Source organism: Marmota marmota, unplaced genomic scaffold (assembly GCF_001458135.2).
Source record: "Marmota marmota marmota unplaced genomic scaffold, marMar, whole genome shotgun sequence".
NCBI classification, from domain to species: Eukaryota; Metazoa; Chordata; class Mammalia; order Rodentia; family Sciuridae; genus Marmota; species Marmota marmota.
The window spans coordinates 10177362-10189327 of NW_025999983.1; the positions used below are offsets into that span (position 1 = coordinate 10177362).

At 41.5% G+C, this 11966-nt stretch overlaps 1 long non-coding RNA gene across 7 annotated transcripts in view; it reads left to right on the plus strand.

The window, feature by feature from the left end:
• The window catches only part of LOC125617630, a 326369-nt gene that overhangs the window by 9555 nt on the left and 304848 nt on the right, over positions 1 to 11966 (plus strand). Inside the window, exon 1 of one of the 7 annotated variants that reach the window (XR_007348710.1) lies at positions 6086 to 6658. The exons of 2 other annotated variants lie outside the window; for them this stretch is intronic. This is a non-coding gene — a long non-coding RNA (uncharacterized LOC125617630). Of the gene's footprint in view, positions 1 to 6085; positions 6659 to 11966 lie in introns of those variants that run through there. 4 more of the 7 variants (XR_007348707.1, XR_007348713.1, XR_007348708.1 and 1 more) reach the window with 4 other exon arrangements.

Sequence of the window (11966 nt, forward strand, 5' to 3'; positions counted from 1 at the left end):
AAAAAAAAAAAAAAAAAAAAAAAAAAGAGAGTTTGGGCTGGGGTTGTGGCTCAGCTGTAGAGCTCTCACCTAGCAAGTGAGAGGCTCTAGGTTCCATCCTCAGCACCACATAAAAATAAATAAATAAAGGTATTGTGTCCAACTAGAAAATGAATTTAAAAAAAGTTTCTGTTGCTCCATGTCCTTGTTAGCACTTGGTGTCAGTATTTTGTATTTTGGCCATTTTAATAGATATGCAATAGAATCTCATGTTTTTGTTTAGACTTAAAAATTCTGTAATGACATATGATGTTGGACATTTTTATATATGCTTACTGCCACTATATGTCTTCTCTGTGAAGTATCCATTCAGGTCTCTTGCCCATTTTAATATCTGATTGTTCATTTTCTTACTGTTGAATTTTAAGTGTCCTTCATATAATTTGGATAAGAGCCTTCTTTTCATATATATATATTTGCCAATATCTTCACCTGGTGTAGTTTGTCTTCTCATTCTCTTAATATTATCTTTCCCAGAACAGAAAATTTAAATTTTAATACAGTTCAGCTTATCAATTCTTTCTCTCATGATGATAATTTGGATTGTATTTAAAAAATCATTGTCATGGGGCTGGGGTTGTGGCTCAGAGGTAGACTGCTCGCCTAGCATGCATGAGGCACTAGGCTCCATCCTCAGCACCATATAAAAATAAAATGAAGATATTGTGTCCACCTAAAACTAAAAAATAAATTATTAAAAATGTCATTGCCATACCCAAGATTGCCTAGGTATTCTCCTGTTATTTTGTAGGAGTTTTATATTTTGCATTTTATAGTTATTATTATTATTATTATTTGTTCTACTTAGTTGTACATGGCTAGAATGCATTTTAGTTCATTGTACACAAATGGAGTGCAACATTTCAATTCTCTGGTTGTATACGATTTAGGGACACAGCATTCATGCAATCATACATGTACCTGGAGTAATGATGTCCATCTCATTCCATCATCTTTCCTACCCCCATAACCCCTCCCCACCCTCACCTTTGCCCAATCCAAAGTCCCTCCATTCTTCCCATGCCTTCCCATCATAGATCAGCATCCACTAATCAGAGAAAACATTCAGTCTTTAGCTTTTTGGGATTGGCTTACTTCACTTGGCATAATATTCTCCAACTCTGTCCATTTATCTGCAAATGCCATCATTTTATTCTCTTTTAATGCTGAGTAATATTCCATTGTGTATATATACCACAGTTTCTTTATCCATTCATCTATTGATGGGCATCTAGGTTGGTTCACAGTTCACTATTGTGAATTCAGCTGCTATAAACATTGGTGTGGCTATGTCACTATAGTATGCTGATTTTAAGTCCTTTGGGTATAGACCGAGGAGTGGGATAACTGGGTCAAATGGTGGTTCCATTCTAAGTTTTCTGAGGAATCTCCACACTGCTTTCCAAAATGGTTGCACCAATTTGCAGTCCCACCGGCAATGAATGAGTGTACCTTTCCCCCCCACATCCTCGCCAACACTTATTATTGCTAGTATTCTTGATTACTGCCATTCTGACTGGGGTGAGATAAAAATCTTAAGAGTAGTTTTGATTTGCATTTCTCTAATTACTAAAGAAGTTGACACTTTTTCATATATTTGTAGATCACTTGTATATCATCTTTTGAGAGGTGTCTGTTCAGTTTCTTAGCCCGTTTATTGATTGGGTTGTTTGTTTTTTTGGTATTAAGTTTTTTGAGTTCTTTATATATCCTGGAGATTAGCGCTCTATCTGATGTGTGTGTGGTAAAGTTTGTCCCCATACTGTAGGCTCTCTCCTCAATAATTGCTTCTTTTACTGAGAAGAAGCTTTTTAGTTTTAATCCATCCCATTATTTACTCTTGATTTTATTTCTTGTGCTTTAGGAGTCTTGTTAAGGATGTTGGGGCCTAATCCAACAAGATGAAGATTTGGACCTACTTTTTCTTCTATTAGGTGCAGGGTTTCTGGTCTAATTCCTAAGTCCTTGATCCACTTTGAGTTGAGTTTTATGCATGGTGAGAGAAAGAGGTTTAATTTCATTTTGCTACATATGGATTTCCAGTTTTCCCAGCACCATTTGTTGAAGAGGCTATCCTTTCTCCAATATATGTTATTGGCACCTTTATCTAGTATAAGATAACTTTTACAGTTGTTTTTGATCCATTTCTGGTTTGTTTTGGTGAAGGGTATGAGGTTTGTGTCTAGGTTATTTACGTATTTCTTTTTCAGAGGGTGACCAGTTGTTCCAGTGCTTTGTGATGAGCATCTCTGCTCCACTGTGTTGTTTTGCTCCGTCACAGACCAGGTCTGTTTCTGGGCTCCCTATTCTGTTGATCAAGTTGTCTGTCTCTTCACTAGTTCCACATTGGTCGTGGTCACCATAGCTCTATAGTTAGTTTTGAAGTTGGATAAATGTCCATTCTCTGACCTTGTTCTTTTCTTTCAATATTGAATTAGCTATTCTGGACTTTTTGCCTCTCTATAATCAGTCATTGATTCTATGGGAGTCATCACCCTATAACTTGCTGGGATTTTTATTTGGATTGTATTTAAGTTTGGAAGAACTGGCATCTTGGTAAGATTGAGTCATTCTTTTCATGAACGTGGAATATATCTTTAATTATTTAGTTCTTTGATATCTTTCATCATTGTCTTATAGTTTTTTTATATATATTTTGTACGTATTTTGTTAGGTTTATACCTAAGTAATTTTTTTGAGGTGCTAATGTAATGGCAGTGTGTTGTTAATGCAAAAGTCCATGTGTTCATTGCTGGTGTCTGATAAGTTGATTGGCTTTTAGATATCAATCTTATATCCTGCAACCTTGCTATAACAGCTTAATTGTTCCAGAATTTTGTTTTTGTCAATTCACTTGAATTTTCCACCTAGATGATCATGTCATCTGCAAATACAGTTTTATTTTGTCCTTCTCCATCTGAATACCTTTTCCTTCTTTTTTCTTCCTTCCTCCCTCCCTTCCTCTCTTTCTTTTTAATCTTATTGTATTGGGAGGATTTCCAGTACAGTGTTGAAAGCAGGGGTGACAGGGGACATCTTGCCTTGCTCCTGAGGAGCTTTGAGTTTCTCATCATTAAGTATGGTGTTAGCCGCAGTTTTTCTGTAGATGTTTTCTCAAGTTGAGGAACTTCCCTTTCTTCCTAGTTGGCCGACAGTTTTTACCATGAATGGATGTTGTATTTTGTTGAATGCTTTTAGTATCCATTGATATAATTATGTGATTTTTCTTCTTTAACCTGTTGATGTAGAGGATGACATAAATTGATTTTGGAATGTTCAACAAGCTTTACTTACCTGGGATAAATTCCACTTAGTTGTTATGTATAATTCTTTTTTATACACTGTGGGATTTGATTGTGAAAATTTTGTTGAGGATTTTTGCATCTATGCTCAAGAGTGATATTGGTCTGTAGATTTCTTGTAATGTCTTTGATTTTGGTAATAATACTGACCTCATTGAATGAGTTAGGAAGTGTTCTCTCTGGTTCTTTTTGAAGAGGTTATAGAGAATTGGTATAAGTTTTCTATTCTTTCCTCTCTTTTCCTTTAAAATATTTAAAAACTTCTTTTGAGATTTCTTCTTTGACCCATGTATTACATAGATGTACTTGTAATCTCCAGGTATGTGGGGATTTTCCAGTCATCTTTCTGTTACTGATTTTTAGTTACTCCACTGTCGTTGAAGAGCCTAGTTTGTACAATTTCTCTTCTTTTAAATTTGCTAGGTTGTGTTTCATGGCCCAGAATGTGGTCTGTCTTGGTGAATATTCTTTGTGAGCTTGAGAAGAATGTGTAATGTGATGCAGCTAGATGAAGTAGTTTATAGATTTCAGTTACATAGAGTTGACCCATGATGCCATTGAGTCAGCTGTATCTTTACTGATTTTATATCTGTTGGATATGACCATTTCTAAGAGAGGGTAGTAAAGTCTCAAAATAGTGCTTTTGTCTTTCTTCTTGCAATTTGATTAGTTTTTGTCTTATGTATTTTGATGCTGTGTTGTTAGGCCATACACTTAAGGGTTGTTAAATCTTTTTGGAGAATTGACCCCTTTATCACATGTTATGCCCTTTTTTATCCTTGATAACCTTCCTTGCTCTGAAATCTGTTCTGTATGAAATTAATATAACTACTACCATCTTCTTTTGGTTAATGTTGGCTTACTATATCTTTCTTCATTCTATTTTTTTATTTTTTATTTTTGTATTTGGCACTTAACCACTAGGACACATTTCCAGCCCTCTTGGTTTTTTATTTTGAGACAAGGTCCTGCTCAGTTGCTTAGGGCTCTGCTAAGTTGCTGAGGTTGGCTTTGGACTTGTGATCCTCCTGACTTGCTGGGATTATGGGTATGTGCCACTGTATCTGACACACCTTTAATATGTTTGTGTCTTTATATTTAAAGTGGGGTTTTTTTGGTAGAAAATGTATAGTAGGGTTGCGTTTTTAGATTCACTCTGACCATTTTGATTTTAATTGTTGTATTTAGATCATTGATATTTTAAGTGATTATTGATGTAGCTGGGTTAACACCTGTCATTTTAAATTATTTGCTATTTATTGCTATTCACTGTTCCTATTTTTGTCTTCCAGAATTTTTCTGTCTTTTGTGGTTTTATTTGAGCATTTCATATGATTTTGTTTTCTTTCTTTTCTTAGCATATAGATTATACTTTAAAAAAATGGTTTGTCTGAGAGTTTGTAATGTATACATTTACAACTAATCCAAGTCTACTTTCAAATAACTCTATGTTGCTTCATGGATAGTGCAGATACCTTATAACAAAGATTTCTAATTCCTCTCTCCTTCCCATTATATCATTGCTGTCATCCATTCCATTTATACACAAATATGCAGAAAAATATGTATATATGTATATATGCATACATAAGCATATATATGTACACACAAAAACACATACCATCAAATCCATTGCTTGTTATTTTAAAGAAACTATTATCTTTCAGATCCATTAAAATGAGTAAAGTGAGTTTTTATTTTGCTTTCACTTATTTCTTTGTCAACAGTCTTCTTTCTATTATGTGGTTTCTTACCTATAACAATTGCTTTGTCTCTGAAGGCTTCTTTTAATTTTTTTTTTTGCAAAATAGGTTCACTGGCAACAATTTCCCTCAAGTTTTGTCTGGAGACATCTTTATTTCGTCTTCACTTTTGAATGATAATTTCACAAGGCAGAGTTGTTTTTTCCCCCGCCTCTTAACCCTTTAAATGTTTTATTCTACTCTCTTCTCATTTCTCTCTTGCATTGTTTCTGAAGAGAAGCCAGATGTAAGTTTTAGTTTATTTCCCTCTGGCTTTTTTCAAGATTTTAAAATTTATTTTAGATTTTTGTGAAGTTTCAACATGACACACCTAAGTATAGGGTTTTTTGGTGTGTGTGTTCTCCTCCTCCTCCTCGTCCTCCCCCAACCCCCCAGTTTTTGTCTTATGTATATTTTTTTAAAATTTTAATATTTATTTTTTAGTTTTCGACAGACACAACATCTTTGTTTGTATGTGGTGCTGAGGATCGAACCCGGGCCGCACGCATGCCAGGCAAGCCGCTACTGCTTGAGCCACATCCCCAGCCCCTGTCTTATGTATTTTGATGCTGTCATGGCAAAGACTCTAAAGTTTCTGGATCTGTGGTTTAGTGCCTTACATTACTTTGGGTGAAATTCACAGTCATCATTGCATCATTGCTTTCTCTCTCTTTCCCCTTCTGTTGTTCCCTTTATGCATGTGTCACACCATTTCCAGTTGTCCCATAGTTCTTGGATCTTTTGTTCAAGGGTTTTTTTTTTTTTTTTTTTGTCTTTTTTTTAGCTCAGAAATTCCTATTATCATATCCTCCAACTCAGAGTCTTTCCTCAGCCCTGCCCAGTAGACTCTTGAGCCTGTCAAACAAGGATTAACTTTTGTTAATCTTTTGTTAACTTCACTTTTGTCATAGTGTTCTGATCTCTGAGTTTTTCACGAATCCTTAGAATTCCACCTCTAAGTACCTTATCTGTCTGTTCTTGCATATGGTTTACATTTCGACCAGTGCCCTTGGCATAATCATAGTTCGAAAACATTCCCGGTTTTGTAATTCCACACCTCTGCCATCTCTGACTCTGTTCTGATGTGGCTCAGTTTTCATCCTTGTGACTTCTGCCTTTTGGAGTGCCTTGGAATGCTTTGCTAGAAGGCGGATGGGTAAAAGGAACTGGCCTATGAAGCTGGTCAGGTGTGGGAGGGTGATGTCCTGAAACCCCGAAGTTAGTGTTGATTGTGTGTCATCAGTGCTTCTCAGGTGTGTTTTGCTTTGTGGCCCCCCACCGCTCAGGTGGGAGGAGACGTCCCTCTTAGGCTCTAAAACACATCCAGCATGATAGATTCTGGCAGAAGAGCTTCTCCTGACAGCAGTCCTTCCTAAGAAGAAGGAGGGCTCTGGCAGATTTCAGACGGTTCCTTTCTCCTCCCCCTGCTGGAAGCTCAGTGGGACTGTGCTTTGCTGTTTACTGAGAGGACCTGGCAGAGCTCCTCAAGGTATGACTCACAAAATGTGCAGTTCCCTCTGTGACTGGAACTTTCACCTCTCATTTGTCCACACCAAGCCTCCAGCAGTTGGTCAGGTACAATTCCGTTGTTGTTGTTTTTTTTTACCTGGTCCTGGTTTCCACGGCGGTCTCTGCTCAGGGAGATTGCGATTCTTGGTGGCCACCTGCCTGTGTCTCCAGTTCTGGAGGCAGTAGTTGGACCTCAGTTCCTGTGGTGGGGCTGGGAAGGGTTATTGATATTTCAGTTTGTTCAGCTTTTGCTCGTGGTTGGAATGAAGTAGTGTCTTTCAAGATTCTTACACGCTGGACCACAAACCTGAAGCTCTTCTTTTTTTTTTTTTAAGTTAGATTTTTTTTTTAATATTTATTTTTTAGTTGTAGTTGGACACAATACCTTTATTGTATTTATTTTATTTGGTGCTGAGGATCAAACCCAGGGCCTTGCACTTGCTAGGAGAGTGCTCTACTGCTGAGCCACAACCCCAGCCCCCTGAAGCTCTTCTTATTAACCTTTTGACCTTTGACAAATTAACAATTAATTGTTCTCAACCTCAGTTTCCTCATGTGTGAATGAGGATTATAATTCTGTTGTGGCACGGCTGCGTGAGGATTAAATCCATGATGCGTGCACCTCTCATGCTGTTGGTGCTTGCTGAACGGGAGCTCTGGTAGGGTGCCTCTGGGTGGGCAGGGCTGTGGGGCTGCGGCCTGTCTCTTCTCTCTACTCAGTGCCCATGTTATTGTCATGCTCCACCGTATCCAATACTCTCGCTATTTCCTGGGTTACTGGAGGGTAGGAGACTGAGAATGGCCCCCCAAGCCTCTCATTGAAGCATCAACTTTTGCCAAACCAGAGCCATGAGTGGATCATCCTACAGTGGGCAGGAAGGCATGAGCTCCCACCCTTTGGACCAAACCTTCAGGTTCACCCTGAATCTGAATAGCAGAGCAACAAAGAGTGACATGACAGCAGCAAACCAAGGAATACTTTATGGATCATGGCAAATACTCTAAAGTTCCCCATTGGTATTTAAGCCACATCCCAAGGCTCATAGAAAAATCACTGTCAGGCCCATTATCTTTGACTACAAAGGACAACAAAATATAATACTGTCTGCAGCTCACTCCAACATTCTTGTCCGGTTGTAACATTTCAGTTTTTTATTCTTCTCACTACTTGACAATATTATGATTTCTTCCTACAGGGGATGAAAGTACAAGCCCTGCCTATTTCCCTGCTTGGCTATTATTTGAGTTTCTATTATAAGCCTCTAGAAGACTGCAGACATATAACCCCTTTTTTAAAAGGCTATACACGTGGTATTCAGTCTCCATTCATCTTTCGTCCACTCTGGTCAGGGAGGGTGCTGAGGCCAGACTGTAAGATCTTAGTAATCTTGGGAATTAGGTTGCGGTTTCAGACCTCATGATCGCAGAGTCAAATCCTGCAGACTTGGCAAAGCTGTCCCTGCCAAGTGCCCCTATTATCCGAATTAAAAACGAGGTGCCTGATTCCAAGCTGCAGACTCATTCCAAAACTCCTAGGCATTCTGGCATCGTTTAACTCTTGGGTCATCGGAGTTGAAAAATGCAGTTTTTTGTGTTTTCCTTTTAACACCTAATGATAAGACTCTCTGTCATTTTGGAAAAGCACTGTCAATTTTACAATATTTTGTATTTTGAAAATTAACAAAACAAACCCCCAAACTGACTATTTTCTCCCTAAACAAGCTAGGAGCAAGCAGGCAAGAGCTAATGTTTATATGTGTGTTACTATAACATGAATTTTAAGTTAAAGTATCTTTCAAGGTAAAAATGCATTTTGATTGTGAGTTTTTTCCTGTGGACTGTTTTGTACTTCGCCTTGGTTTTTGGTTGGCTTTGCAACGTTAATGGCCACCGTTAATGGCCACCGAAGGAGGTATGATTTGGGGCTTCCATAGGGGGCATGGGTTAATAAAGGCTGGAGACACTGTGTGGGTTTCTGTTTTAGTATGAATTCACCACTCATTTAAAGTGATTTTTACTCATCTATGTCTTCTTCCAAAGAGAAGCCAAGGTGCAGGCAGGTTCATTAGAGAAAAAAACAGTACATTGAAAAACTCTTTTTTTAATATATTGATTTGGCCAAATTTTGGGGTTTGGAGGGAACTGGCAGTGGGCTGTGGTGCTTGGAGAGCCCAGTGTACTCGGCTGTAGTGCTGGGGACACAGGCGCGGCCCCACCCACTGGGTTTGTTTGAAGTAGTCACTGAGTGGGTGAGGGGTGGCCTGGCTGGTGCTGCAGCACGGTGCTCCTAAGTGGCAGTGACAGCTCATTCAGCTGCAGTATGACCTTCGGGAGAATGTCTGCCACTCGCCCACTTGGGAGAATCCCAGACTTTCAGGCAAACAGACTCCTCGCCTATAAAATGAGGGATTTGGATGAGATGATTTGCAAGGTCTCTTTCTGTTCTGAAATGCTATGATTCTATGAAATTAAGCCCATTTGATCTAAAATTGGAACTGAAAACCTTCTGGGTGTATGCATGGTGAGGAATGGATTGCACTGCAGATAAGACAAAACCTTCCCTTCAGCTTTATTTAGTTCTTTCCCCCTTTTAAAGGTTCTATCCCTGCCCCCCCGCCCCAAGTCAGTGCCTACTCTGTTCTGAGTAGGTTCAGAAAAATGTAAGCCACACTCCTTTCCTTGGGTGCTTTAGCATTTCCTGAAGGGAGTGACTAACCTGTGGAGTGATCACAGCACAGAGTCACCTAGACCCGTGCGGAACAGAGCTGAGAGGAGGCCTGAGGTTTCGCCTTGTTCAGGGGCTGAGCCAGACTCCTTTGCTTACTGCAGCCTCACCCCGCGCTTCCCAGGTCTTCTCAGCCTTGCCCCGCTCCTGGGGAAGTCTGCACACTCTGTTCTGCATGTTCTTCGTGGACACAGCAAGCCCTTGTGGAGGCCATTTTGATGGTGACTGAATTTTTTTCCTTTGGACAGTGAGACCTCACTGAGTGAGTCAGCCATCTGCGGCTTTCTTTCTCATCAAGACAAGCCATGTCTCTCTCTCAACGCTCAGTCACTCAGAGGGCACCAGCTGCTCCTGGGTGCATTGTGGGGCTTGCAGAGGGAAGTGAGGTTTGCTCTGAGGGATCTGAGGATCCTCCAATCTGGTGGCTCCCCAATGTTGGCTGCAATTAGGATTCCCCGGGGAGCTTTTAAAAAATACTAAGGCTTTGGCCTCCACCCCCCTCACCCAGATTCTCACTTAATTGGTCTGGGAAGGAGAGGCCCAGGCACCAGAGTTGGTTTACAAGTTCCCCAGGTGATTCTAGTATGCAGCCAGAGTTAGAGTCACCAACTAATCTAGCAGGCCCAGAGAAATCCAGCAGCTTGCTCAAAAGCGACAGGCTGTGTTGCCGCCAGATGTACACCAGAGGAGCTGCAAAGAATGCTCTGGGTGGACGGTTCCAGTTGCTCTGATTCTGTGATGAACTGAATTAATCTGGGCTACATAAGTTAGTCATAGCTACCACCCAGATGCTAGAGAAGTGGAGGCTCCTCTCTGGCTGATAGGAGACTGGTGATGAGGCTCCTGAGGCCGTGTATCACAGGGACCCTCCATGTCATGGAGACCACAGCACAGCATGGAGTCCTCGATGGGCCATGGACAAGAAGGTTGAAAATGACCCATGATGCAGGCCACCCAGGGGAGTCGCCTGTCTTTGTTGTTGCCTGGAGGCCTTTGTTACAGAGCCTGTTGTCTTTCTGTGCTCTGCTCTGGGTGTCCCCATCCTGTCAGAATGCAGGACTTTTCCTCCTTCCAAGAGAGGCTTTCCTGAGTGTGTTCGTGAAGGAGGTGCCATGTTTATGCAGGAGATATGCCCAGGAGTGCTTTTTTCACTAGGTGCTCAAAATCAGGCCAGGAAAAAGGAGTGAACAAGCAACCCTTGCTACCAGTCTGCTGTTTCCAGACAGATGCATCGTGGAAGAACGAGCTGTCACTGCCACTTAGGACAACTGAAGCTCCACACAGAGCCTTTGTAGCACAGTCAGTGATGCTTGAAAACCAGACTCCAAGTGATGTGGACAAGCAGAGGATAAAGCCTCCTGGGAGTCCAGGGGTCAGAGGAGAGGTCACTCCCAGAGTTCTGTCCCTTTGGAGTGAAGGGGACATCAAGAGGTGGCTCTGTCTTGAAGTCAGGAGGATATGTGGCTGAGCTTCTGTCACTCTCAGCTTTAGCAGCTCCCAAGTCCTCTGGCTGTTTTGTGGAGGGACTGTGGCAGCCCCTGAGGAAGGCAGTGTCCTGAAAGAGAACTGTGGTCACTGGTTAGCGCCATCAATATTTCAGGCCACCTGAGGGATGCTGAGCCTTGGAAAAGATGTGTAAGAGGTTGTGTCTTGGGTAGGGGCGTTCACTCAAGAGACGTTTATCAAGTTCTTATGTTAGATTCTGCTACCTTTGGGGAGAGGGCAGAGGGTGTTTTAGACACAGGAAATAAAACCCAAAAGCAGTGAGCTGGACGGAAGAAGATAATAAAATGCATTTCTTTTTTCTTCTCTGCTTGTGGAAATAATTATTGGGAAAGAAAGCCCTGTCTAAGAATTTAATCTGGGCCAAAGAACATGTAAACTACAATTTTGTAGTTGGGTTTTCTCTGTGGAGAGAAGTGGTTAGGAACAGGTGAGTGCCGTTGCTGAAGGACAGTTCTAGGATAGCGTAGGCCTGTTTTCACAGAGCTTGCCGCCTGGAGGGAGACACAGGACACACAGATTGCACACGGCTTGCACACACACTCGCACACTCAGTACGGGTGCCCGCAGGTTCTAGGAAGGAGAGTAAGGGGGGAGGCTGGAGGATGTCTAGGTGGGTGGCTGGGAAGGCTCTCTGAGGATGTGACATCTGGACAGAGGCTGAAGGAGGTGAGGGATTTGGCCACACGGAGTCTGAGGGAGCACGTGAGGCAGGGGAATGGCAATAATGAGGACCCTGAAGGGGGAAGGACAGCCATATGGCTCCTACTCCACGAGCAAGAGAAGACTGTGGTGCCCCACTGTCACCTTTGGCTGGGAGCTCAAGGAGGAGTCGGTAAAAGTGGCATCTGGACCAGCCTTGGAGGAGTCAGAGGGTTTCAGAAGGCCAGGTTCTAAGCACCGAGGGAAGACCGAGGCCCTGATGTTCCCAAGGCCTTACGCTTGGGAGCTGGTCAATAATATTTGTGGATAAGTGGACAGTTGGAGAGGAGGGAGGCACGACAGGCCCAGGGAAGGCTGTGAGTAAAGGTGTCGGACTGGGAATGCGCGGCCGGGTGTGTTTGGAATGTCGGTGAGAAAAATGGTGTGAAAATGTCAGGCTGTGAATAGGTTGAGGTAATGATAAAAAAAAAAAAAAAAAAAAAA